Raw genomic sequence first — 14,612 nt, 5'->3', positions numbered from 1 at the left:
TAGAAAATCTTAATGGTGTTGCAAAGCATAGCTATTAGAAGCCCTAACTTTCATAACTTTTTATGGGACTGAGTTCACTTGAAGTACTCTACTTTATCTGCAATGAAGGTAATTGAAAATGTTGGTACTATCTTTAAAGTCAAGACAGTTACTTTTTTAAAAAAAAGTTGAACTTGTAATTCATTGGAATCTTGTGTATTTGACACATCATGCCTTTCTTCAAAGTCCTAGATAAATCAACTTTTGATTTTTTTTTTCAAAATTAGAATTTAATCCTGCATGTTAACATGACACATTGACAAAGTGAGAGTATTCACTTTCATCATAGTTTACACATTGATGGTAAAAACTACTTCATTTTCTATAACATTGTCATTTAACTGAAAAGGGCAGAAATTTTTTTTTTACTTTGCAGTGTCATTTTCATTTTGTCTTTTACTCTATTGTGCCTTTAGTACTGAAGTAGCGTATGATTATGATTTTTTTAAATTATGTGGTATGATTTAATTACTGTTTAAATAAGAGCATTTTCTAGCCCGCACGAACAATCTCAGCGCAATACAGTCTACTTACTGTCTCAACGTCCTGAAACTCACTCTCAAATTACCCATATTAATTTGCACCTGCCCTTAGAGTTTCTGTTCCCCTCTGCCTTATCGGCAGCCTATATACCTCATTTTCCTGAAGGTGAATACCACCCCTTATGTGAATTTGGAATTGTTCTAACTTATTACTACCTCGTCCTTAATCTCATGAATGGTCCTCCTTTCCCTCCTTATGTTCTAATAAAATCATATCATGAAAGAAAATAACGTTAAGCATTCATAAAATTACAATCAAAAAATAGCACACTGAATCAAATGACAAACAACAAGTTTCAAACATAAAACCATTAACAAACAGATGAATTCAAGCCAGAGCACAAAGTGTTAAACTGCTTGTTAGCTGAAAAGCCTTCTGCCAGATTCTTTCTCACAGACACCTTTGATAAAGCTTGCAGCATTTCTTACTTGCACTTTTCCACACAGATTTTCGCAGAGAATTTCACACAAAAAGATCCATACACAAACACAAATTCTCACATCCACAGAGACTACTTTATTTTTCACAGAGATCCTATCGGGGCCGGCCCATCTCTTTCACACATACATAAATATTCAGATTTAGATATCCGCCTTATTTATCCGACTCCTTTCCCTATTCACATTCCACTTCTCTTCACCACCCTTCCGGGACTTCCTTTTGTCCTTCATTCATCCTCCCGGGGGACTCACAGTCCTCCCTTACTACTGCTACCATTATCTTAGCCTTCTGTTCCTCCGCCATTATGTCTCTCTATACAAATACCTTCTGAACCTCCTGTAACAACTCCGACTCATTTCTACTGCTCCCGTTCTCTATCTTCTGTAACTTCTTCTGGATATCAGGCCATGCTTTTATCATGAAGTGAATCTTTATCATCCATCATCCTATTTCCCCATCTGGGTCTATACCCGAACATATCCTAACCGACTCCCTCAATCTGTGTAAGAACGCACAGGGAGACTCGTCCTTTCCCTGCCTCAGGTCGAAAACCTTGGCTAAATTTTGCTGTTTGGGGATGCAAGTTTGTATCCCTTGGATTATCAAATTTCGCAGGTCTGACATATTATTCCACCCTTCTATATTGTGGTGGTCCCAGTTAGGGTTCTGAAGGGGATATTTGTCCTCATCCCCTAACCATCCCCCTCTCATGCCAAATTGTCCGGCAAGCTCAATACCGGCGCTGCTACTAGTTTTTTTTAAAATCTCAATTAACACTTTCCCTATCCAGTATCCCCATATAAGTCTCCTTTCTCCCCCAGTAAATAGTATATTCAAAAATAGACATTAACTCAGCCCACATATAGAGACTGGGCCTCAAAAATGAATTAATTTGTTCTGACAATCCTATCGGATTCTCAACCAGGACCGTCATTTCCTTTTAAATGTTCCGACCTCCCCACTGGTGAGGGGGTCACACACAAACACAATCTCCTTGTCCCCTATCGGCACTTTAGTCGTTACGTTCTTCCTTTTTTTAAGAAATATTGCAATGTTCCTAGCTTCTCATATCCTCAAACACCAATTTATTAATTCATGCTGGACTAACTTTAAAGCCTGTTCCTAACTTGTAAACATGTTTATATATTTATGTCCATTTATTCAGTATTTAATATTTAAAATGTAAAATGCATACAGTTCCCAATTTTGAAATCCACTGTAATCACCCAGATTTAGTACCCTAATTTAGATCCAAAATTAGTTTTCTTATGTACTCCTGACCAATCATTTCTCAATTACAATACTTCAGGTCGTAAAATAATCAGAGCTGTCTTACAATAATTTGTCAATTCAAGTTAAAAAAAAATTCTAATGGCCGAATCCAAGGTCTCAGATAATAACCATGGAAGTTATCGTCTTTTTATTCGACAGCCTACTGTTGAACCAAAACTTCAACTGTACTTCACATATTGAAAAAAAATCATGTTAAGTTTACATAAAAATCACATTTAAAACAATCCTGGAACTCAAGCTCCAGTGAATAAAACTTCCTCATTCAATCACCAACAAACAAATGTGCATTCAAACCAAATCACAAAGGGTTAAATGTTTTGCTAGCTGTTCTCGCACTCTCTCTCTCTCTCTCTGCCGGTCTTACTGCAAGCTGCTGGTAAAAATAAACTTCAGTTGTACCCCTTATACTGCTTCTATGTAAAGATAATAGAGACCATCCAGAAACGGGGTTCAACACTATCAGTTTGTAACTAATCTCTTCCGCCCTCCACAATCTCTGTAGAATGTATCGGGGGGAATTTTCGAGGTTTCGTCTTCCCGTTCCTTTTTCGACCCGGAACATTGGCCACCCATGGTTGTTCTTCAGGCTAACCTGTTTTCTATACTCTGGTTACCTAGTCAACCCTGTTATCCCGGTTACCAAGTTAACCCTTAATTTCCCGGTTACCTGTCACAACCACGGAGTCGACAAGGCATTGTACACTTCTCTCAATAATCCTGCGAAAACCCCAAATACCAGAGAAGGTTCTTACCTTGATCCGTGCACGGAGCTGCCACTCAAGATAACAACTTCAACCTGTTACCTTATCAAAACTTCAACCTTTTACTTTATTATGAGCGCTTCCTATTCACATCTTTTGCTCAAATATCTGTGTGTGTCACAGTGTCCCAGAATCATTCAGAGCCTCCCGTGGGAGTTCTTTTTAAGATCCCGGACACGAGCCCCCAAATTTATTATAAGTGACTTCTGTCTAGGTATTCTAAATCTCCGGAGAATAGTCCCTGACACTCGGCTAACTATTCTAAACTAGGGCTATGGTTCAGATCAACCGGGTTCTGCCTCCACACTCTGCCGACCGCGGACTGTCCTTTAACCCTTGACTTCAAGGGAGACTGTCCACAAGGTCCCGTCCTAGGAGGTGAACTCCAAGCTGTCAGCACCAGCCCTCATCCCCTCCGGCTACCGCTTTTCCCGTGGCAAATCGAAATGCTGCGAGACCCACAAATGAGCAACGGATGTTTATTTCAAACTTGCAAGTTTGGGCATCTTCCAAAGGGGCTTCAGAAGAATCGCAATGAAAGATTTACAGCAGTAATATTTATACATTATTCTTACATTCGAAAACATTAGTACAATTCCATTTATTAAAACATTTCACGCTTTTCTCTGCCAATTCTTTAATTAAATGTTATATTATTTTAACAATTCTGCTGAATTAAATGTTATATTGTTTTTAACAATCTTGCTGAATTAAACGTTATATTGTTTTTAACAATTCTGTGTCTAGCTAAAGCATTCCTTGGTATCTTGCCCAAGGTTACCATGTTCCTGACATAACAGACGTGACTTCTGGTTCATGTTCTCATATGGCCTAGTTGCTCATAATTAGCCTTTACTTATTAAACCTCAGTTTTAATACAGAAATTACCTTACCCATACCAAAAGAATGTGTGTGGTGTGAGTGTTTGTGTGCGTGTATGTTTGTGTGTGAGAGTGTGTGTGTTTGTGTATGTGTGGTGTGAGTGTGTGTGTGTGTGTGTATGTGTGTGTGTGTGTGAGAGTGTGTGTGTGTGTGTGGTGTGAGTGTGTGTGTTTGTATGTGTGGTGTGAGTGTGTGTATGTGTGATGTGTGTGTGTGAGAGAGTGTGTGCATGTGTGTGTGTGAGAGAGTGTATGTGTGTGTGTATATATGTGTGTAGTGTGTGTATGTGTGTGTGAGAGAGTATGTGTGTGTGTGTGTAGATGTGTATGTGTGGTGTGAATGTGTGTTTATGTGAGTGTGTGTAGACAGTGTGTGTGTACGTGGTGTGTGTGTGTATAAGAGAGTGTGTGTGTGTAAGTCTGTGTGAGAGAATGTGTGACTCCTGTGTGAGAGAGAGAGAGTGTGTGAAACTGCAGAAATTACATTACCCATATCACACATAGAGCTCAACTGCTCAATATTTCAAAAATCTATCTACCCTTTTTAAAAATAATTTGAGATAGAATCATAGATTCCCTACGGGATGGAAACAGGCCCTTCAGCCCAACAAGCCAGAACAACCTTCCGAAGAGTAACCCAACCATTCCCCTATCACATTTAACTTCCACTAAAGTTTGGGTGAGAAAATTCTAGCCATTCACTGAGAGAAAAAAATCGTGACTTTTTCTAAAATTAATGTTCCCCTCTGAAATGTCCCATGGTTTGAGACTTCACTGGTGCTGGAAGATCTAGTCGACATCCACCCTGTCAAGCTCCTCAGAATCTTGTTTCCATGAGATCACCCCTGCTTATCTATTCTTGATAAGTCAACCCTTTCATGCTCGAAACAGCTAAGTGAATCTTTTTTTGAATGGTCTCCAATGTTGGTTTATCCTTTATTAAATATAGGAGCTAATATTGTATACAGCACTGCAAGTGAGGACTCAGCAACAGCCAATGTCGTTAACCAATCCTCAATCCATGCTAATGCATTACCCCGATACCATGAGCTCCTCAATTGTGCAATTAACTTTTATGTAGCACCTTATCATTTGCATTTTTAAAATACAAATACAGAACATCATTGGATTGTCATTTATCAGCCCTGCTAGTTATCTCCTCAATGAACTGTCGCAAATTTGTCAAATATAGTTTCTCTTTCACGAAACCCAGTCGACCATGTTTAATGATAAGCTTTTCTAAATGTCCTGAAATTTCTTACTTTAATATTCGACTCTGTAGATTCTTTCAGTAGATTTCCTAAGTATGATTCCCCTCTCTTAAATCAATGTGGACTCTGTCCAATCCTGTCACCGTTCAGTAAGAAACTTGACTGTACTCCAATATAGTTAGTAAATGTATCTGTATTTATTTTTTAAAAATGATTACTTATAAATGCTGGACCCATGCAACATCAATGAATTTGTGACTCTGAATTTGGGTTATTATGTTTTTTACTGCTAATTCCTTTTCGTACTCTGTTATGCAGACAGTACCAAGTGATCACTCTTAATTGTGAGTAACTTTGATAATAATATATTTTAAAAATGACATCCCAAAATGCTGCCTCATTATTGTGAAAGGAGGATTTTATTCAATAGTTTGCAAATAAAATTGAACAGCATTTTGCTGCAATTTGGCCAGACTGCAAGTTACACCAAAGCATGAGTGCCTCACTTTTAGACTGTTCCCAGATATCGTGCAGCTGCAGTATTTTGTTTTGCACTCAGCTATATGTTGTTCTCACTTGTTTCTTTGTGAAAGATTACAAAATTAACTTGGATGAATGAAGTTATATTTTCTTTCTCCAATGTTAGGAGAAAAACAGTCAGTATTTCAAGTGCTGATAAAGTAAAATAAACTGATAATCAGTAGAAAGTGTTTAAGATTGATAGATTCTTGTTGCCTCGATGAATTAAGGACTACTGGGAGAACGCTGGTGAGTGGAGTTGAAATGCCCATCAGTCATGATTGAATGGCGGAGTGGACTCGATGGCCCGAAAGGCCTTACTTCCACTCCTATGTCTTATGGTCTTATGGTCTCAGATGGATATGGAACAAATGGTGGCAAATGGGACTAGATTAATTTAGGATATCTGGTCAGCATGGGCAAGTTGGACTGAAGGGTCTGATTTATGTATTGTACAACTGTGACTTCATTCTCTCAATTATTCAAGAAGTTGAATACTTCGTGGAGGAAAAGGACAATTTATGCAAAGAATGCACTTGGAATGATGATTGAGGTATATCAAACTCACATTGTTTCATCACCTTTTCCTCTGGGTTCTTCAATGAACAAACTTGTTTTGTTCTCTGAATAACTATGTATCATGTGATTTGTTTTGCACAAAATACTTCATTAGGATGGAGTGAACGATTAAGAAGTGTTCATGTTTAAAATTTAGGCAGCTTGATTGTGAATCTCATCTTGGCCTGAACACCACTTTCCTGCCAGCCCTCCTTAACTCTTCAACCCATTACTGATTAAACGTCTGTGTGTCTCTTATTTAAATTTACTTCATGTCCCAGAATCCACAGTGTTCTGAGATAGGGAATTCCCCAGGTTCACCATCCTCTGAGAGAAGTAATTCCTCCAACTTTCCCTTCATTGTAAACTTAGGACGACTCATTGTAGATTGAATCATCTTCTCTGTCTCTACTTGGTCAATCCCTTGACCATTTTATAGACCCTCAATGATACCACCTCTCATTCTTAGGCTGCAATGAATATGAATGTAAATAGTGGTTGTCGTTCAGCTTGTGGCATTTTGATAACTGTGGCAGAGGATGTTTGTTCAAAACTGTGCTCGACAATCAGTGCTTTTCAAACAAGAAATAGTTGACGAGATTAAGTACATTAATATGTTGGCGTTTTGTTTTTAGGAAGACTTACTCTTGGGAAGATTTGGTTAAGGGAATATTGCAGTCAAAGCTGTGGAAGATTAACCTCCACCCATGTGTGAGGTAGTACACTGTGGTCAAAAGAATAAAGAGACCACTTCCTCTTTGGAAATATGTCCTTAAATAGGGCAGAGGGATCTGGAGATAGCAATGAGTCACTGGCAGCAAATGGCACCAGTTTGTGAGGTTAGATAGAAAAGTAGATCATGGGTTTATTTCTGGGACGACAGAATGGAAATGTGTTCGATATGTTTAGAACCATGGACAGATCACCCATGGAGCACTGCAAACAGTTCCGATCTTCATATTGTAATATGAATATAGAGGCAGTAGGGAAGATAAAGAATAGTGACTGGAATTATATTCAAACTGAATTTGAATTCGTCAGGTAAGATTGGACAGTCTTGTCTCATTGAAAAAGAGTGACATGGTCCAGTTACGTTTGATCGGGTAGACATGGAAAAGATGTTTCTGCTTGGGAATGACAGAATCCACTGGATCTGTTGATATAATTGTAATCACTATTAAATCTCAAGGGGAATTTGCAGAGGGCGACAAAGTCTTTACCAAAAAGGGGTTTGAATGTAGAACTTACTTCATCAGGAATAATTGAGGCAAATAACAGATGAATTCAAGGAGGAGCTTGCAATACAAGAAATCGAAGAAAACTATGTTGATGGGTTTAGGTTGAGAAGGAAGCCTGTGTAAATCACAGATACTGAGAATCTGTTTTTGTGTCCTGAAACTATGCATCTGTGTTGTTCTGTGACATTTCTATAGGAGCAGCAGCGGCAGCAGTAAACAAGACAGCTCACCCTTACCATTCTTGGAGAAAAGCAGAAACTCTGGCCACACAAAAGGGAAATAGCTCTACTGAGGAGGTGGTTCAAACAGTGGCCAACGACTCAATCTGCAGATACAGTGTGCCTTCATTACCTGGTGAGAAAGGTGAATTCTTTAACCAGAAACGATGTTTTGTTCTTCCAATGATCTCATGAATTAAGCATGGAATTTTGTCTCTTCAGTTAGATGATTTGAATCAATCAAATCTTTTACTACGTTAGCACTCCTTCCCTACCCAAAGAATATGTGGGTCAAATAGGCACATGTCTTGCACTGATTTAGTTCAAGATTCCTTTATTCAGTTGTGAGCTTAACCTATTCAATCCAAGTTCCTTGTGTTTCTCTTGGATCTGAGGTTGTGCACAAGGAAACTTAAACAATGTGTGATTCAATATCAAAGTTGTGTTGAATCAATAATTGTAACCTCACTCTGCTCCTTGAGCAGATAGTTAATCCAAGGATTCTAGCTCAGCCCTTAACTTCAGTTAGCAATGGAAAATAACAAAGAACAATGTCAATCATTTATTGTCTCTACAGCCTCTCCTTCTGTTGCCACTGAGTACTCCCATAAGTTTGGCGAGCCAATGACTAAAGATGCGATTGAAGAGAAATCCTTCCGTTCTCTTCTGCCACCAGAGAGCCAACACCACTTTCATATGGGGAAGAAACGCAGCCAGCAGGATGGTTCAGATGAGGACATAGTGCGGGACCAGTCGGCTTCTCTTATGGATTAGGGTGAGTGGTGTTACCAATAGTGGGATCTCAGTGCTTGGAATAGTTGCTCCTCTCCATGTTCGAGGTATCTTGCCATGAGATTCAGATGGAGAGGACGAGGACCATATGGTGTAACGAGTGTGAGCCAACAGTTGGGCAGGGCCTGTGTTTCTGAAAAAAAAGCGAGTACCACTCGGTCACAATGTGCCCAGAGTTTATAAATCATGAAGGAGAATAAATACTTGACATTGTTAATCTTTGTGATCGAGTTCCCATATAGTGAAGACAACGATTAATATTTATTGGGATTCCTTGCTCCCCCAATCAGATAAACACAAGGTAAATTTGACTGTGAAGAATGTTCCTGAATTTTCACCTTTCTACTGTTCACTGAAGGTAATGAGACGCAAAAGATATTTTTGCAGAGGAATTTGATTTGAACATTTGTGCAGATAGTAAGAGATATTCTAATTGGAAGGATATGTTTAATGATATCCTGCACGGATCCGTGTTGGAGCCCTAATTTTTCACTATTCATAATGAAAGGAAAGCCACATTCAACATTTGGGGCCACTCTGCAGATGACAGCGATTCCAAGTGTAGGTAGATGGAAGCACAGCATTAGAAAGCAATCTTGATAGATTCAGTAAATAAAAAAAAACAACGACAGATGAGCGTATGTCGACAAGTGAGAGGTTGGATCAAAATAGGATATTTTGCGATTGTGAAAATAGAGAGACAGTGGACTCCAAAGAAACTTGGTGGGATTGATCCAGCTGTATAGTTCGCGAAAATGTCTCAGACAGGTTCAGAAAAGTGACCAAGGGGCCGGTGGAATGTTGACATTGATCTCTGCAGAAGACGAGATACCAAAGGATTAGAAGTCATGCTTCTGCAAATCCGAACCTAGTTAGACCAAGCTGTCAGAGCTGGGCACCATGGCTGAAGGAGAGTATCCCTCTGAGGGGAAGTGCAGTGTAGATTTACTGAAGTGATACTTGGATTCCAAGGCTTAACTTAAGAAGAAAGATTAAACAGATAAAGTGTTCGAGTCAGAACATTGAGGTGTGATAATAGGGAACACTTTTATACACAGAAATGGATAAAAGTTTGATAAAGTTCCACAAACAGCGATTGATTGGAAATTATTTGCAAATTTTAAATCTGAGGTTGGTAGAATTGGAATGAAAATGCTGAAGAATTATGGGACAAAGACAGGGATTTGTCATGATGATGAAGATGACCATGATTTGGGTGAATGGTGGAATAGGCTCACGAAGCTAAATAGCCTCCTCGTGTTCTGATGTTGATGTAACCGTGGATCCCTTATTCTCTGCAAGTGCAACTCCTGTTGTGTTTTTGGTTATTTATCAGAAACTGGCAGCAAATTAATGACTGGAGTCCTGACCAGACCGTCATCAGGATGAGGGACTTTGCTGGTCTTAATGTGTTTCACAGACGATGAAATGACTTAGCCAGCACTCTCCTTCCATCTCTCCACTACTTTCTCCCCCTCTCTCCTCCCCTCCCGCCCCCTCCCCCCACCCTCTAGCGCCCCCCGGCACACCCCTCTTAACCCCCCACACCTCACCCCGCACTCGCCCCCCCACTCGCCCCCCCACTAGCCCTCCAATCGCCCCCTCGCCCCCACTCGCTCACCTCGTCCCTCCTCGCCCACCTCGCCCCCCTCGCTACCCTCTTGCCCCCCGCCCCCCTTAAAACCGCTCGACCCCCTCTCGCACCCCTCTCCCTCCCCACCCCCACACGCCCTCACTAGCCCCCCCACTCACCCCCCTCGCCCCCACTCGCCTCCCACTCGCCCTTCAATCGCTCTACTCGACCCCTGCTCGACCTCCCGCTCCCCCTCGACCCCCCTTGCCCCCCACTGGCCCCCCTCGCCCCAACTCACCCTCCAATCGCCTCTCTCGCTACCACTCGCCCCCCTCTCGCTCCCCTCTCGACCCCCATCCCCCTCACGCCCCTCGCCCCCCTCGCACCCCCGTCGCCCCCCTCTCGCACCCCCGCCCCAACCCCCATCGCCCTCGCCCCCCAACACCCCGCGCCACCCTTTCGCACCCTGATTCATCCCCCTCGCACCCATTCTCCCCCTCCCTCTTCCCCCTCCCTCTATCCCTTCCCCACCTCGCTCTACCCCCTCCCTCTACCCCCTCCCTCCACACCCCCTACCTGCCCTCCCTCTACTCACCTCCCTGTACCCCCTCCCTCTACACCCGCTACCTGCCCTCCCTCTCCCCTCCCTCTACCCCCTCCCTCTACCCCCATCACCCCTCCCGATCTCTCTCATTCTTTCGTGCCACTCCCTCGCTGCCACTCTGCCACTGTCCCTCTTTCTCGCTCCCTCACTCCCTCGTTCCCACGCTCCCACGTTTCCATGCTCGCACTCTGCCACTCTCCCTCTTTCCTTTCTCTCTCTCCCTCTCTCTCGTATCTGCCCTCTCTCTCTCTTGCTCTTCCTTGCAGCTCATTCTCGTGCGCCCTCTCTTGCTCGTGCTCTCTCTCTTGCTCGTGCTCTCTCTCTCTCAGCCCTCTTTCACTCCCTCACACCACTCGGTCTCTCATCCCTCTGTCTCTCACTTGCCCCCTCTTTCTCTCACCCTCTCGCTCTCCCCATCTCTCTCTCTCTCGCTCCTCTCTCTCGCTCCCCTTTCCCCGTCTCTCTCACACCCCCTTTCTCTCCTCTCTCTCCTCCATCACTGTCGCCCTCTCTTGCCTCTCTCTCTTTTGCACGCGGCCCTCTCTCTCTCTTACACCCACTTTCGCCCCTCTCTCTCTATATATATCTCTCTTTGTTCCCCATGTCACCATCACACACGTCTCTCGCTCTCTCTCTATCCTTCTCTATCACCTCTCCCTCTCTCTCCTCTGACTCTTTCTCGCTGTCTCTGTTGCTCCTCTCTAACCCCTCCCTTGCTTTTTCTCAATCACTCTCTCCCTCACGCTCTCTCCCACCCCTTCTCTCCCTCTCACTTTCCCTCGCGCTCTCACTCTCTCTCCCGTATTTGCCCATCTTTACCGCAACTCTCTCCTTCTTTCTCTCGTTCCCTCTCACTCGTTCTCTCTCTCACTCATTCTCGATCACTCTGTCCCTCTCTCTATCACGCCCCACCCTCTCTCTCTCTCTCTCTCTCTCCCCGTCTCGCTCCTCTCTCTCCCCCAACTCTATCCCTCTCTCTCCTGCCCCCTCTCTCTCTTACCCCTCTCTTTCTTTGGCACCTCTCTCTCTCTCTCACCACATCGCTCCCTCATTCGCTCTAGCCTCATGGCTCTCGCATCCTCTCTTCCTCTCTCACCCCTCTGTCTCTGCCTCTCTGGGCCTTCCCTCTGTCTCTCGCCTCCACTATTACTCTTTTGCCTCTCTCTCATTATTCTACCTCTCGCTCGTCCCGTCTCTCCATCTCGCTATCCCTTCACTCTTGCTTCCTCTCTCTCTCTCGCGGCCTCTCTCTCACACTCTCACTCTCCCCCACTTTCTCTGCAGCCCTCTCTCTCTCTATCCTGACTCCTCCTCACACTCTCTGCCTATCCTCTCTCTCTCTCGACCATCTCTCTCTCTCTCTCGCGCTCACTCTCTCTCGCGCTCACTCTCTCTCGCGCTCACTCTCTCTCACGCTCACTGTCTCGCGCTCTCTCTCTCGCGCTCTCTCTCTCTCTCTCTCTCTCTCACTCACTCTCTCTTGCTCCCTCTCTCCATCTCTCTAGCACCTCTCTCTCTCTCACGCGTTCGTTCTCTCTCTTGCTCTCCCCCATTGTCCATCTTTCTGTGTCTCGTGCTCTCGTTCTGGCCCTCTCTCACACCCCCCTCTCACTCGCCCTCGCCCTCGCCCTCCTCGCCCTCGCCCTCTCTCTCGCCCCCTCCCTCTCGCTCTCTCGTCCACTCCCTCTCTCTATCTCGCCCCCACCCTCTCTGTCTCTCTGGCCCCTCTCTCTCTTTCTCGCACCCCCTTTCTTGCTCCCCTCCATCTCAGACTCGCCTGATCCCCCCCTCTCTCTCTCTCTCTCTCGCCTGCTCCCTCTGTCTATTGACCACCCTCCCTCTCTCTCTTGCTCCTTCTCTCTTGCCCCACTACCACACTCTCTCACCCCCTCCCTCTCTCTCGCCCCCTCCCTCTCTCTCTCGCCCCTACCTCTCTCTCTCGTCCCCTCCCTCACACTCTCTCTCTCGCCCCCTCCCACTCTCTCTCGCCCCCTCCCTCCCTCTCTCTCGCCCCCTCACTCTCTCTCGCCCCCTCCCTCTCTCTCTCACCCCTACCTCTCTCTCTCGAGCCCCCTCCCTCTCTCTCGAGCCCCCTCCCTCTCTCTCGCCCCCTCCCTCTCTCTCTCTCTCGCCCCCTCCCTCTCTCTCTCGCTCCCCCTCTCTTTCTCTCGACTCCCTTCTTTCTCTCACTCATCCCCACCCTCTCTCATTCACCTGCCCCCTCCTCCTCTCTCTCGCCCTCCTCCCTCTCTCTCGCCCAGTCCCTCGCCCTCTCGCCCACTCCCTCGCTCTCGCCCCCTCCCTCTCTCTCTCACCCCCACTCTCTCTCTCTCGCCTCCTCCCGCTCTCTCTCGCACCCTCCCTCTCTCTCTTGCCACCTACCTCTCTCTCTCTAGCCCCCTCCCTCTCTCTCTCTCTCGCACCCCCTTTCTTGCTCCCCTCCATCTCAGACTCACCTGATCCCCTCGCTCTCTCTCTCGCCTGCTCCCTCTGTCTATTGACCACCCTCCCTCTCTCTCTTGCCCCTCTCTCTTGCCCCACTGCCACTCTCTCTCACCCCCTCACTCTCTCTCGCCCCCTCCCTCTCTCTCGTCCCCACCCTCTCTCTCTCTCGCCCCCTCCCACTCTCTCTCGCCCCCTCCCTCCCTCTCTCTCGCCCCCTCCCTCTCTCCCTCGCCCCTCCCTCTCTCTCTCTCGCCCCTACCTCTCTCTCTCTCTAGCCCCCTCCCTCTCTCTCTCACCCCCACTCTCTCTCTCGCCTCCTCCCGCTCTCTCTCGCACCCTCCCTCTCTCTCTCGCCACCTACCTCTCTCTCTCTAGTCCCCTCCCTCTCTCTCTCTCGCCCCCCTCTCTCTCTCGCTCCCCCTCTCTTTCTCTCGACTCCCTTCTCTCTCTCACTCATCCCCACCCTCTCTCATTCACCTGCCCCCCCGCTCTCTCTCGCCCCCACCCGCTCTCTCTCGCACCGTCCCGCGCTCTCGCGCATCCTCCCACGCTCTCTCGCCCCCTCCCGGTCTCTCTCGCCCCCTCCCGCCACCCTCTCGCCCCCTCCTGCCACGCTCTCGCCCCCTCCCTCTCGGTCTCACTTTCGCCGCCTCCCTCTTGTTCTCTCGCCGCCTCCCTCTCACTCTCTCGCCGCGTCCCTTCCTTGCTCTCGCCGTGTCCCTTCCTCTCTCGCGCCGGGTCCCTTCCTCTCTCTCTCACCCCTCCCTCTCTCTCGCCCCCTCCCCTCTCTCTCGCCCCCTCCCTCTCTCTCTCGTCCCCACCCTCTCTCTCTCTCGCACCCTGCCTCTCTCTCTCGCCCCCTCCCTCTCTCTCTCGCCCCCTACCTCTCTCTCTCTCGCCCCCTCCCTCTCTCTCTCGCCCCCTCCCTCTCTTCTCGCCCCCTCCCTCTCTCTCGCCCCTCCAGCACTCTCTCTCGCTCCCCCTCTCTTTCTCTCGACTCCCTTCTTTCTCTCACTCATCCCCACCCTCTCTCATTCACCTGCCCCTCCTCCTCTCTCTCGCCCTCCTCCCTCTCTCTCGCCCAGTCCCTCGCCCTCTCGCCCACTCCCTCGCTCTCGCCCCCTCCCTCTCTCTCTCGCCTCCCTCTCTCTCGTCCCCTCCCTCTCTCTCTCTCTCTCGCCCCCTCCCACTTTCTCTCGCCCCCTCCTTCTCCCTCTCGCCCCCGCCCTCTCTCTCTCGCCCCTACCTCTCTCTCTCTAGCCCCCTCCCTCTCTCTCTCGCCCCCTCTCTCGCCCCCTCCCTCGCTCTCGCCCCCTCCCGTTCTCTCTCTCGCTCCCCCCTCTTTCTCTCGACTCCCTTCTTTCTCTCACTCATCCCCACCCTCTCTCATTCACCTGCCCCCTCCTCCTCTCTCTCGCCCTCCTCCCTCTCTCTCGCCCAGTCCCTCGCCCTCTCGCCCACTCCCTCGCTCTCGCCCCCTCCCTCTCTCTCTCACC

Source organism: Hemiscyllium ocellatum, unplaced genomic scaffold (genome assembly GCF_020745735.1).
Source record: "Hemiscyllium ocellatum isolate sHemOce1 unplaced genomic scaffold, sHemOce1.pat.X.cur. scaffold_115_pat_ctg1, whole genome shotgun sequence".
NCBI classification, from domain to species: domain Eukaryota; kingdom Metazoa; phylum Chordata; class Chondrichthyes; order Orectolobiformes; family Hemiscylliidae; genus Hemiscyllium; species Hemiscyllium ocellatum.
This window is presented reverse-complemented; position numbering follows the sequence as displayed.